The sequence below is a fragment of the Carassius auratus genome, chromosome 20 (genome assembly GCF_003368295.1).
Source record: "Carassius auratus strain Wakin chromosome 20, ASM336829v1, whole genome shotgun sequence".
Taxonomy (NCBI): domain Eukaryota; kingdom Metazoa; phylum Chordata; class Actinopteri; order Cypriniformes; family Cyprinidae; genus Carassius; species Carassius auratus.
Window position 1 is genome coordinate 9547305 of NC_039262.1, and position 13761 is coordinate 9561065.

A 13761-nucleotide genomic window follows, 5' to 3' on the forward strand; every position below is an offset into this window, starting at 1 on the left:
AGGAAAATGTGCAAAAATTGTAATACAAACCATTATGGTTCTAATATGCACTTTGGGGAAAGAGTGTCCAAAGGTGCATCTCACAGAGCACTGCCCCAGTGACAAGACAGAGGTACAATTTTTGCTATTTGTTTCTAACAGTGAGCCATTAAACAACTTGTATAAAAATTAATAAATATAAATGAACAGATATATAGAGCACGAAGTGTTACAATTTCTCTTGTTCATATCTCTACAAGTGGGCCGTCTGATCCTATTTATAATGCCTCTGATATCAACTTCAGTCCTACAGTTACTGCCTTTTGAGAACTCTTCATACCAACAAAACTAACTGAAGTTTCTTTCATAATCTTTAGATTTAAATGTTTTCCCTTCTGAAAGATTGGGGTCAACAAGAGCAAAAAGCTGATCAAAGAAAGATATGCAGGAACTTTTAATGAGACTGGATTTTATATAATTTAACAAGATAGAGTACAAATAATGAGCTCCAAAAGATAAATTCTCTACTCACACACACAAACATCCAATGCATTTTGTAAAGAAATGGCCTCACATTTTTTGTAGCTCTAACATATTTTATGCTATCAACATGTAGTAGTTCCTGTGGTGGCTCAGTGGTAGAGCATTGTGTTAGCAGTAAAAAAGGTTGTGGGTTTGATTCAGTGGGAACACACATACTGTATAGCCTGAATGCACTGTAAAATGCTTCAGATAAAAGTGTCTACTAAATGTAAAGGGGACATCGGATACCCATTTTCCACAAGCTGGTATGATTCTTTAGGGTCTAGGTCCCCAAGGGGTAAGTACTTGATAATGGAGGGCCGCATACAACTGACTAAGAGCGGAAATATTCTAATATGTGGCAGTCGGTCAGCAGTCATGGGCGGGGCCTGAGCAGTATGAGGTCACACTGCTCAGAAAATCACAATAGCTTGATAATTCAGTCTGTTTAGGTTTTTTGGAGATTTAAAAAATAAAAAAGGAGTGAATGGATTTTTATCCATTGGTTGTGTCCACACACTGCTAAGACACATTTATATGCAAAAGTGAATTTTGCATCCAATGTCCCCTTTAAGGAAATCAAGCTTCTCATTGGTCTAGGTCCATAAAGTAGTCTACATTGAACTGGAACAGTGGGGGGTGGAGCGGGGCTTTCATTGGATGAGTCTGCCATTGAATATATATCAATGTGCAGTTCAGCTGCCCACAGATCAGTTACCAGGCAAAGCTAAACCAGTGAGCATGTAACATCTTCTGATAATCTTTATGTGGGTTTAACTGGTGAATTGATAACTGAACTCTGTCAACTTATAGGACTGAAATAGTAATGGCTATTCTCATCATTCTGAAATATGTATTGAATTTTATAACAAGATCAGGGTTATTCTTATTTGTCTGCAGTGAATTTTGCTACCCATAATTAAATGTGTGAGGGTGTTGTTGTGTGGCTGTGTATTACCATAAAGGAAAACTTTCCGGTCATAGCATATAGTTTATTGTATGGTGATCTGTCGGCAAGCAAGGCTGTTTTCAACAACCACACCCTATATTGACTATAAATAGTTTTATTGGAAAAGTATGCCTTGAATACAAGGCGTGTGGGTTTCATCCTGTTTAAATGACAGGAATTGTTACTAAAATAAACATGGAATTCACAAAAAAGCTGGCCACTTTTGTGTCATACTGACCACCCACATCTTCAGGAGCAAGATCAGAAACTGTGCCATCCAAAATGTGTTCAGTAAAACATTTTCTGACCATATTTATACCTTTAACTTAAAAAAAAAAAAAAAAAAAATTAGTGTGAACAATTAAGCTGCACTATCAGCAAAAACAATTAATGCATTCTTTCTATGGTTCACGCAAAGAGTCTAAGCAAAATATTTGTTCTTTCATTTTTGATAATTTATTTTTTGGCTCAGAAAACATCTCAGGCTAATCTTTTGCTCTACTGGTTGGGTACATCATGGTCTTGGCTTCACAAGGTGTTTGTAATTGCAGTTTAATTTCATCATCAAAATTCCTGATAGAGATTGTTAAGCTCCACCATGACAAAGAAAGTCTACAAAATAGTTTAAAATAAACATAAAATAAACCCAATGGCTTTTTCAAAGTATTTTCACTTCCAATTCACAATAGGATTAAATTCATTAAAATTAGTAAATGCTTTACCATTAACTACCAATTAATAATGCATAATAATAATGTATGACTGTTTTGACATATACTAGTATATTTTATTGACCTACCAATGACAAAGTTTTTTATTCCTTTTATATAAAAAATGCTATAAAAAGAAAAACTGTTGTTCATTGTTAGTTTGCATAATGCATACTGAAAAAAGTCACCCTTATTATAAAGTTTCAATGCATTTTCAAAAACAGTGCATCTGTAAACACTATAGCAACAGAGCAATATTAATTTTTTTCCCCCTTAGGTACTACTGTTTTGTTTCAAATAAACATAAGGATAACAAGGAACAATATAGGCTATTGCAATAAAACACACGGGAGTAGTCCTGTTTCTAGGTAGCTTTAAATTCCAACAGCAAAAGTCAATACACACAGGACAGCTCTGCATCATCCCCACAAACAATAATTTGATAATCTCAGTGTACTTCACTATACATAGCGTTTGCGGGAAACCCATCGAGATTGTATTATTTTCAGGCTGTTCACTAGAAGCCACTAAAAGCACAGACTATACGGCTCATTAATTAAGATTATATTTGGCCGCTGAATGACTGAAATAGTAACGGCCACAATGGCAGGGCAGTATTTCCAGATCCTGCACTTGGAGATATTTTGGGATCATGATGAGATATTGATTACTGGCAGGGTGAAAGCAGATTGGTTGACGGGATGGACACTCATTGATCTATCTTGTTTGGGTGCTTGAGTTATGGGCTTCGGAAGGTCCTGATGCTCTGGGGGTTTTTTCACAGATGGAGAACTCCTCTGACTACATGCTCCATAAATTTTTTAATCATTCTTTTTTTTTTATATAGAGTAATTGAATAAAGATAATGAAAATGGAAAAATGGTTGATTGAACAAAATTACATTTAGATAAAATGTGGGGACAAATTCAAAGTACATAAAGTACAGCATTGCATTTCTACTTAAAACAGCAACAAAGCAAAAGCAAATGAAAGAACAAAGCAGTTTCCTGGTATTTTAAGTAATGGATGACTCCTCTAAAAATCTTTAGCATTAACAGTGCAGACTCACTCCAAGTCTGAATGTTGGATAAAAAGGCCTAGATGGCCAAGCACTTGCTCTGTGGAGGCCAGGGGCCAATCATCCAGCATTTGTCAGGGTCAAAGAAACAGACTGTGCCCATGACAGCAGCCAGGGTCAGCATCTCCCCCTCTCCTCCCTTATTGCTCTCTGACATTCTCTGAATTATTTGGGTAGGACATTGGGTAGGTTTGGGTCTGCAGACACAAACAATCAGCAAACAATCATTTGAGGGTCATCTCAGGATACTCTTCTATTCATAGAACTTGCTCCATTTCCTAGAGCCATATTCCTGATTTTTATATGTCCATCATGTTGATATGATTCCAATACCATGTTTAGACTTGTAAACCAGATGTTTTTTCTTCTTTAAATTATGTAACCTGTTTGTCTATAACATCTTAGAACCTTACTGATGAATACTTTGCTCAGATATTATTTTTTTAGGACAAAATCATTGAGAAATTAATTTGCAATGTATTTATGTTCTAGAAGCATCATTTATGGACAGCAGAGACAATCTAATAGCATTGCAAACTATTTGAATTTACTTGTATATGAAGTTAAATATAAAAATAATATGTAGTTCTCTTGGAAAAAAAGAAATGAATAAACCTGGAAACTTTACCTATAAATAATGGAGCTATAAAATCAACAATGTCAGAGCTTACATAGATCACACTGCAAGATTTAAAATGTGAGATCGTGCCATTTTATTGATTACAGTGAGGAAATGCATCTTTTATTCTACTTGAGTAAAAATTATAATCCTAGGAAAAGATAGCATAAGTAAGTGAGCATAAATAATCCTGTTTCTGGCATCAATACAACAAGCCTAATTTAGGATTGATTTTAAAATCTTTTTTTTAGTTTAGTGCCTTAGGACATGTCAGGGTGTCACAGTAATTGCATTCCTACAGTAGATGCACCTTTAGATCTTAAAATGAAAGACTAGAAAATGTACAAAATGAAAGCTTTCATGTTTTATAGAAAAATTTCTGGAAAAAATCTGTCCGTTGTGTTTGGAGTTCATTTGGCTTTTAATATCATTTATTAAGGGATCTTTGTTATTGTTTTGTTATTACTGATAATTGATGTGAAGTTCATAACTGCTGCTTTATTCAAATTCATTTCAATTAAACATTTGGGGTTGCTTGCAATGTATTAAATGTGCTTTTAAAATCAAGTTTATTGCCCTAATCAATCTTCTCAGAGCTTTTCTTGCTCTGTAAGATACGTGAGAAGTGCTCATTACATAAAACCAAGCTTTTCAATTAAACATACTCTTTTGGAGATGATTATAACAACAAACCAGTAGTATTAACTGGTATTTTGCTTCTCCTGTGTATTTATCCATCATGATTTATTCAAGTTTTTCTTTTTCTATTAAAACCTCTAAATACACTTTGAAAAATAAAAATTGACTTTTTAAAACTAATACTGCACCGGGACACCGACCATAAACTCCATCTGCCCACAAGGTAAGATCAGAACGCAGACAGTATCTCAAAAAAAGTAAAACGTTACAGTATTATGACCTTCGACCGCTATTACAGAAACCAAACACACACGTAAAATGTGGTTTGAAAGCTCAAGTGTTTTCCTCACAGATTCCTCACAGGTGGGAAAACTACACAAGAAGAAAAACTTCACGTCTGACCTTGCCCTTGTTCAATAATGCACGGAAACACAACATCAGTAGAGCAGTAATCCGTTCACTGAGACCTCAAGGTCCTGCTCCTGTCTGAGAGGATTTGTAAGTTGGAGCCTCCACTCTGCTCAGAGAGTTGCTCAGGGAGACGATTAGAATTCCCAAAGAGAAAGAGAAGCACAATGATAATTACAGCACAAAGAGAAACAGCTTTAAATATATTGAGCACAATCTATCCGGTATAATTTAACTGTCCTGTTTGACTAATGGTTTAAAGCAGATGCCTTACAGTTTAACTGTAAAACTATCCAAGATTTTTTTTTACAGTTAGGTAGAATATTATATTCTGTGATATTACAGTAGAATATTGTATTTACTGTCAAAGCATGGTAGGTCATGTTCTGCAAAAACAACCATGCCACAAAATATTACAGCGTAAATCGTTTTTCAGTTGAAGTCACCGTTCCTGTGATTAGTGTTCACTTTGTCTGGGAACTTGGACCTTATTTACTTTTAATTCAATCACTTTCCTCCCAGCCACTGTAATGCTGTTACAGAACACAACTGATTGCACTGTGTTACATGGAAAAAATAATCTAATCGTAGTGATTGATTCTAGTCTGATTATAACCTGCATTCTAAACATTATTTCTGTTACAGAAGGAAAATAATGTTATCTTGTTGTCAACCATAGATATCAATACTCTGCAATGGCGATTCAAATGTTAACCATTTCAAAGCAGAACTGAAAGTGACAAAAACAACAACAGTATAAAAATTCAACTACAGCACAATGCTGCTACATCAGTTTCTCCTTTCTATGTAAAATATAGTACAGGAACAATTGAAACTACTAGCCTATATAAATTACTGTAAAAGTAAAGCAACTAGCTGGAAATTGTATCCAACAGGATCCTTTATAAATTGGTTATTGGTTCAGACAAATAAGTATCCAGACTTCTAAAATATAGTGCACTTGTATTAAAAAATTCAGATAATATTTATGAATTAAAAGGCCACTCAAGTGTACTTAAGAGTACACATTCATGACAATGTTCTTAGCGTGTATCTGAACAAATTTAAGCAAATGTTTTAAAATGCATATAATAAAGTAAAATTAAAAGTATTACTTTTTCAAGTACATTTTAAAAAATCCTTTGCCATGCTTTAAAGAAGTATACATGTTGATGTGTTTTTGAGTAATATATGAAAGCACTATAAAAGTAGTTCATTCACTTTTAAAGTTTATATATTTTCAAATGTAATATATTTCATTGTGTAATAAATCAAAATAACATTGCAGTATGTTTCAGCCACACAATTAAATAAAAAAAGATGAAATTCTTAACATCTTATTTATTTTTTGTTGGTTTGCTCATTTGTAATTCACTTTGGATAAAAGCATCTGCTAAATGACTAAATGCAAATGTAAACTTAAGTCTACTTAAGTGCTCAAAAAAAATTTATTAAAAAAACACTCCATAACTGCATTTAATACATATTTAAAATTTTATTTAATTGCAATTAACACGTAACTTTTCCACAAGGGTTTCTGACTTTCTATCTGTGAGCATTTTTGTGGATAGCTCAACAGTTCAACCTAATTTAAATAAAGTTTAGCTGACAAAACTAACAAATAAAGGACAAAATATGATCAACAGTCGCTGGAGGACAGAGCAGTGGAATTGATGCTTGTCCATGACTATGGAACATTAGTCAGAATTAAGCTCTTTCAAATGCTCTGTGGGAAAGCTCAGCTGGGCCTGGTTCATGCTTGTCCATTAATGAGATAGCCTACTACTTCAAACAGAATTAATGTAGAATTCTCTGGCAAGGGAAATGCATGGACTACTCAGATGATATTTATGTGACATCCTTTATGTGCACAGCCTTACCAAATCAAATCAAATTGGCAAGCCAAGGTGCTTTCACTTAATGTTAGTCAGGAATCTGGATTGGAATATGGTTGCATGCCAGTATTAAAAGGTGCAGTAATTCCAAAGAAGCCTAATTTCTCTTAATATAATGGTTTGAATAATTCTATAAAAATTTCAGATAATTAGTCATTTAGACCAAAACTGGATGACAAAAACTTCTGTCTACATACATACATGTACTGAATAACGTCTTTCTTTCTCCTGAGAAAACACACACACATAAAGATATTGGATAATGTCTTACAGTACTGTGTTTATATACTGAAGGCCAGTATGGTCACTCCATATATGGTGTTATTTAGACCCCAAAAGTTTTCAAAAAAGTAAAACTATTACTTTACCTCTCAAAAAAAAAAATGACTTGAAACATGACTGGAACTTCACATCAAAGCATCATAAACAGCTCATTTTATTCAATTTGACATTCTGCCATTTAATTTAGTGATTAATCAGCAGTATGAGCCCTCATGGGTCTGTTACAAACAGCAATCTTAATTTCCATATGTCAGGTTCGAAGATACAACATGTTGTCATTAAAAATCACCTGCTTTTGAACATTTAGCGCTCAGTCTGTCTGACTCAACAGGATCCGTGCGATAACATCTATTATCAGTGTTGCTGAGAAAGCAGCAAAAATGCTCCGGGCTGGCCCTGCCCTTGTCCGTTCTGCTGCTCAGTTCATTAATACCCTGACAACCTGGCAGTTCCCACTCTCCCAACAGGTATCAGCGAACCAAGCCAGGCCCATGCTGAGAACAGCAAAACACAACACCAACGCATGCCCGCTTGTACACACACAACCGTACGAGGTAGCACCCATGCCATCTGTTTAGAAAAGAATTAGAGCCTCCATAGCTCATAACCACACTCAAGAGCTTTTAATACATATTCATGATGCCGGCTACATGGAATAAAATTGCGGTGGCAGAAAAGTGTAGAAGTTCATGTAACACGCTGTTCAGTTTTAGGACCATTAAAAGTCCCAAAGCAGTAAATAAATAAACATACACCTACATGCACACATAACACTAAGACTATGTTCACATTAAAATGGAAAAAAATTATATTTTTCTCTATGTTTCAGTATTTGGTCCACACTGAGAATGCATTTCGCTTTTGAAAATAATGACGCATGTTGTTCCCACATAAATCTGGTTTGCCGGCATTGATGTGCCTGCTATTCACTTTAATAAGCTTTTGATATCATTTAAATGATAGTGATCGAAAGAGCTTTTTGAAGCAAAAATTAAATTTTCACAAATATACAGATTCATGTTATATAACATATCAATACAGAAAAGCACCACAGTATTTTTTCAAGAACATTGGATGGTAAATGCCATGGTACATGAACATGTAATCTGATATTATCATTATACCACTTTGGTAATTTTGTAACGGAAAAATAAAATCACAGAGCAAAAACAAAGTAACCATAACTATCTCCAAAATAAATCATAGTGGTTTCCTTGTTCGGACATTAGAGGTCAATGTCAAGAAGCTTTCTATAGATACTCTGATGCCAGTAGAAGCTATTCCTGTATTATTGTCAACAATATAAAGAGACTTCAGGCATAGTACTCCACTTTTTATTGCCAGGTGCACATGGGAACCTGAATTCCCACTGTTGCACAATTCATCTAACAGCTTGCTTGCTGTGTCGTGCCCACAGGTTTGATATTAATGTTTAAAAAAATATTTAAAAAAATGTTTGCAGAGGGTTATGTAAGGTACTGTTGATCTCAGTTAATTAATAAGAGGTAAATATTATAATGGCATTGCATGATGATCGTACTAGTGAATCAAAGTTGATATTAATTCTAATAATACCTATGTATCAAACACTACTCATCACTGCCCCAGATAAAGATCACCTGTAAAGACATTGTCTCAGATGACCACCAGGAGAAAAGCACAGGAACCAGTTGAGTCCTCTGCACAATGTGACTTTGCTGCAGCCTGGAATTGAACTGCTGGTTTCGTCTGGTCAGAGGAGAACTGGCCCACCTGAGTCTGGTTTCTCCCAAGGTTTTATTCTCCATTCTGTCACCGATGGAGTTTCGGTTCCTTGCCGCTGACGCCTCTGGCTTGCTTAGTTGGGGTCACTTCATCTACAGCAATATCATTGACTTGATTGAAAATGATTGCAAAGATACTATTTAAACTGAACTGAATGATGACATCACTGAATTCAATAATGATCTGCCTTTAACTGTAATTTTGCATCATTGACACTGTTTTCCTAATTACTGTTGTTCAGTTGCTTTGACACAATCTGTTTTGTTTAAAGCGGTTTATAAATAAAGGTGACTTGACTGTCTCGGCATATATCAATTATCCACTGTTGGTGTGTAAGGGAAAAGGCATATATTGGACATTATATCTATATAACTTGAAAGGTTTCTAAATTCTCATTTAAAAAAGTTTCTCTCTGTTGGGTTTTATGGTTCTGCTGAGGTCGACCTGGCGAAAGGATCATGGTTAATGCCGCTTGATGTTCCTGGGTTCCTTATGCCCACGGGTGCAGGAGCTACACAGTCAAGTAAAATGAGAAGAGACAGCATAGAGGGAGGGAAAGAGGAGCGGGGAGGGAGAGAGCTACTGTCAGGAGAGTAAAGAGGGGAGTTGTGAGGGAGAAGCTAAAGATAGTGAGAGGTTGAAGGGAGGGAGGGGAGAGCGAATGAAGAAAAGATAGCAGGATGCTGCGAGAGAGAGGATGTAAAGCTATGAAAGGGGAGGAGGAATAGCTATCAACAGGAGAGAGTAAATGGGGGTAAGGCACAATAGAAAGACACTCAGAATGCACAGAAAACTCACCAGAGTGAACAAATAACCAAAAAAAAAAAAAAAAAAAAAAAAAACAGAGCAGAGAGGGGGGGATGCCCTGTAGGTCTGCTGGGGAAATTGCAGTGGTGAGGATTTATTGCCTCAAGATTAATTGCGTTCAACCCAAGCTCAGAGAAAATCCATCAAAGTCAGCAGTGTGAGGCTACTGAAGCCATTCAGTGTGCATTGTGCAGGCATGAGGGACAAATACCAGCTCTTAGACAACAAGAAAGTCAATTCATGCTAATTTTTAAAATGACTGAAACAATGGCTCATTTTTAATAGTTTGATACTATTAAGAATAGCATTTTCCTATTCTTAATAGTATCACACTGTTAAGAATGAGCCATTGTTAAAAATAAGTCCTAAAATAAGATTGGCCAAGCAACATTCTAAGAATGCTAATATGTAGACCAACAGTTATGGCTCTTTTAACAGTTTATACTGTATACATCCTTTTTTTTTTTACTGTGTTAACAACATTTCAGACCTGAGCTGCTGGCAGACCATTTCCACCACATAAGAAAAATCATGCGTTTGGTAAATTATGTCATAAAAAAGCATAGAAAGTCATTAAAAATGTCAAAACTATGAGAAAAATAAATAAATAATAATAATAATAAATTAATATTTTTCTTTATATCAGATTTTTTTTACACTTTTGTTGACACTTTGTCATAACTAGCTTTTTTATGTCATAATTATGATTATGACATAGTATGTCAATTTTGACTTATAATTTACTTTTTTGTCATAATAATGGCTCTTTCATGTTTTTACTATGTCAAACGTATTAATTTATGTCAAAATTATTATTTAGCATAATTTTTCTAAATATATGAATTAACCTAACAAATTGTGTCTCTAACACATTTGATTCTATATTGACTTTATTTGTTGCAACCTTTTCAAAATTTTGGATGTAAAAATGTAAATTCATATAAATGTATTAGTTGAAAAGACAGCGGTATGACATAATTTATTTGTGTTTTTATATAGATAACGATTTTGGCAAACACTTCAGGAGACAAACAAGACCAGCCCTCATTCAAATATACACTGGTCTTTCAATGCATCTCTCTGAGCAAAATGATTTTCAAAGTGTACTCTCATGGTAGGACTGACAGATGACTTTTATCATTTCAGACAGGGATTCCTGGCACAGAGCTTTGTGTGTGTGCGCGCGTTTTTCATGGTATTCCCCGCACCCGCTACACACACGCACACACACACACACACACACACACACACACACACACACACACACACACACACGCACACACACACACACACTTCTCCTTCCGCCCTATTGCAGTGCTTCTCCCTGACACGCACCAGCATTCAGAAACTCACACTGCAGAACACGAACATCTGGTGCTGCATACCAATCACAGAGAACTCTGGGATACGGCTGGGAGGCCAATCCCTTCCCCCTGCAGTCAGCTGCAAGGTGCAGGCCTGACCAGGATCACGCTGCAGGAACTTACACACCCAGCAGAGACCACAGTTTACTGACAAATTCATTGCGTCTGATTGTACTGCTAAGATATGGATAACAACAAATAATTGATCACACCCTGTTATGGTATAATGGGCGTAATAGAGCTATTATGCTGCAAAATGAATCAATTCAACATGACAAATATGACAAATTCCCTATGCATTTGAAAAATGATGCGTCATTCCCCGCCGGAAACAGACATGATGGGACTGAAGCCGTTGCGAGAGAAAAAATGAATCTGGTTTGTGTCTTAGAAGTGGCTGACAATTGCAGCTTGAAACGGACCTTGAATCAGATGGCGATCATGGAGGCGGTTGACGTTATACATCAATAAATTGCTCCCACACATTTTCACAGGTCCCTACTGTTATAATCCATCCTTTTGCACAGTTCACTGACAGAGCTGACATGTAAATGCGTATGTCTTGATTACTCATTCATGATTAATACATACAGCGTTGCATGTGGAATATGAATGCTTTCTTGCAGTGCTTTTCACACCTTTCCAAATGAGAAAGGTTTAAGTGGATTATGTATTTAAAAGCGAAACTGAACAGATGGACATGAAATGTAAATTTGAGTTTAAATTATTTTATAATCACATAAACCTGCGTTTGTATGAAAAACCATTGCAATTGCTGTGTGATACAAGAGAAGTAAAAATTAATCCAGTTTAGGGAGTGTTTACATGTCACGATTTTTTAATTAAAATAAAAAAAAAATGTTTGCTGTTCATTCACAGCTATTCAGCCATGAAAAAAGTCAATTTGAGCAAATGGTGATGTAACTTTCATACATATTACATGTTCATTCTAAGAAATGCATGCAGGCCTGTAGTGTAGTATGCATGCTATCGCCAACTACTGGCCTGGCATGCATAATTCATGATTTTTAGCCTTTTTTTGCAGATCCGTGTGAATATTTTGACATTTTTGTATGTAAAATAAACTGTAAAAATATTCAAAGGATAAACTTTTCTGTTTGTAGTACTGTGTCGTGTAAACCTACTCTCAGATATAAGTGAAAAAAAGATGCAGAACAAAAATTTTACTTAGAAATTGCTAGTAAATATCACAATTATGCTAATAATAAAAAAAACATCAAGTAACAAATTTAATTAAAAGTGAAATTTTGAAGTAGAAAGACAAACTGATGGCTGAAGGTACGTTCACATGGCAAAAACGTAAAACAAAAAAGTATTTCCCTTAACATTTAAAAAAAGTTTCGTATAAAGATTGCAACATTGTCAAAACGATCCCTGTCCATAAAAATGACCAAAAATGCTGTATTATACATGTCAGGCCAGTAATTGCTGAAATATTACATGCATGTGCACATACCTATAGACTGAACATATAATACATATGCGCTAGACATCACCGTTTTCAAAAATAATATTATTTTCAAGACTTTGAAACCCATTTTAAAATTTTGCATTTTCAGCCTTCGAAAACGCAGTTGTTGTGTAAATGAATGGCTAAAATGTATACAGTTTTTATTCTCTGTTGTAGTAAATGCTGTCGTGTAAACGCCCCCTAAAAATCAAAGAGTGTGTCCCAAAACGCATACTTGAGCATTATTCCATTGTTTTGTAGCATGAATAGTGCGAGTAGTGGGTCACACTGAAAATTCCAAAAAAGACACTTGACTTTAAATACCCGGATGATGCATTAAATAACCAAGAAAAAAATCTGAAAATGTTGGACACTTCATGCACTCAACTATAACAGCTTTGATTACATAGTGATAGGGGAGGGGCCATCAGACTCTGATTATGAATAACAGAATAAACCTTACATAACTCACTACATGATTGAGTACATAGTGCATAAGTACATAGTGCATAAGTGTGTCATTTGGGACGCAGCTATGATCTGTGGTCAGCATTACCTGATAAGCCGCGTTGCCACAACAGTGATTATTAGGAAATACCAGACTGCTGAATGCTTTAATTGACCAATCAGAATCTAGCATTCCAGAACGCAGCGTAATGAGTGTCACATCATCAAGCTTGATGAATTTGCCACACAAATGTTATTCTCTTTTGAGCTGTTGAACTGTAATTGGCTACAGACACACACCAAGCATTCACATGACCTGTTTAAGCACATTTGACTAATTCCAGCAAACATTATTAAACCTGATACAATTTATACACACCTAAAGCAAAACACAATTTCTATGCAATTAAAAAAAGCCATTCTGCTCCGTGTTGCATCTGCTAATTTAGACAGATGCAACACGGTCCTTTCTCTCAAATAGCATTTTCACACAAACACCATGCACCATCTAATTGAGTGATTACATGGCTGTTATTTCTTTAGAAAACAAAGACAAATCAGCACGGCCTTACTTTGCCAACCACGCAGGGAGCAAGAACACCAATTATCCGGCATTATGTGACAGTTGGCAGCTGTGGTATGAAAAAAAAACCAAAACGTTGGAATGTGTGGTAGCAGAATAAAAAAAGCTGTTTGTTTTAATCAAAGGAAAAGGAGGAGGCCCCAAGGTCTCCATATGCATCTTGCCAGTTATGCAACATAATTCAAGATGGAATTGGGTATGTATCATTCATCAAGCCACGGCTTACGTAATACACCACACTTCA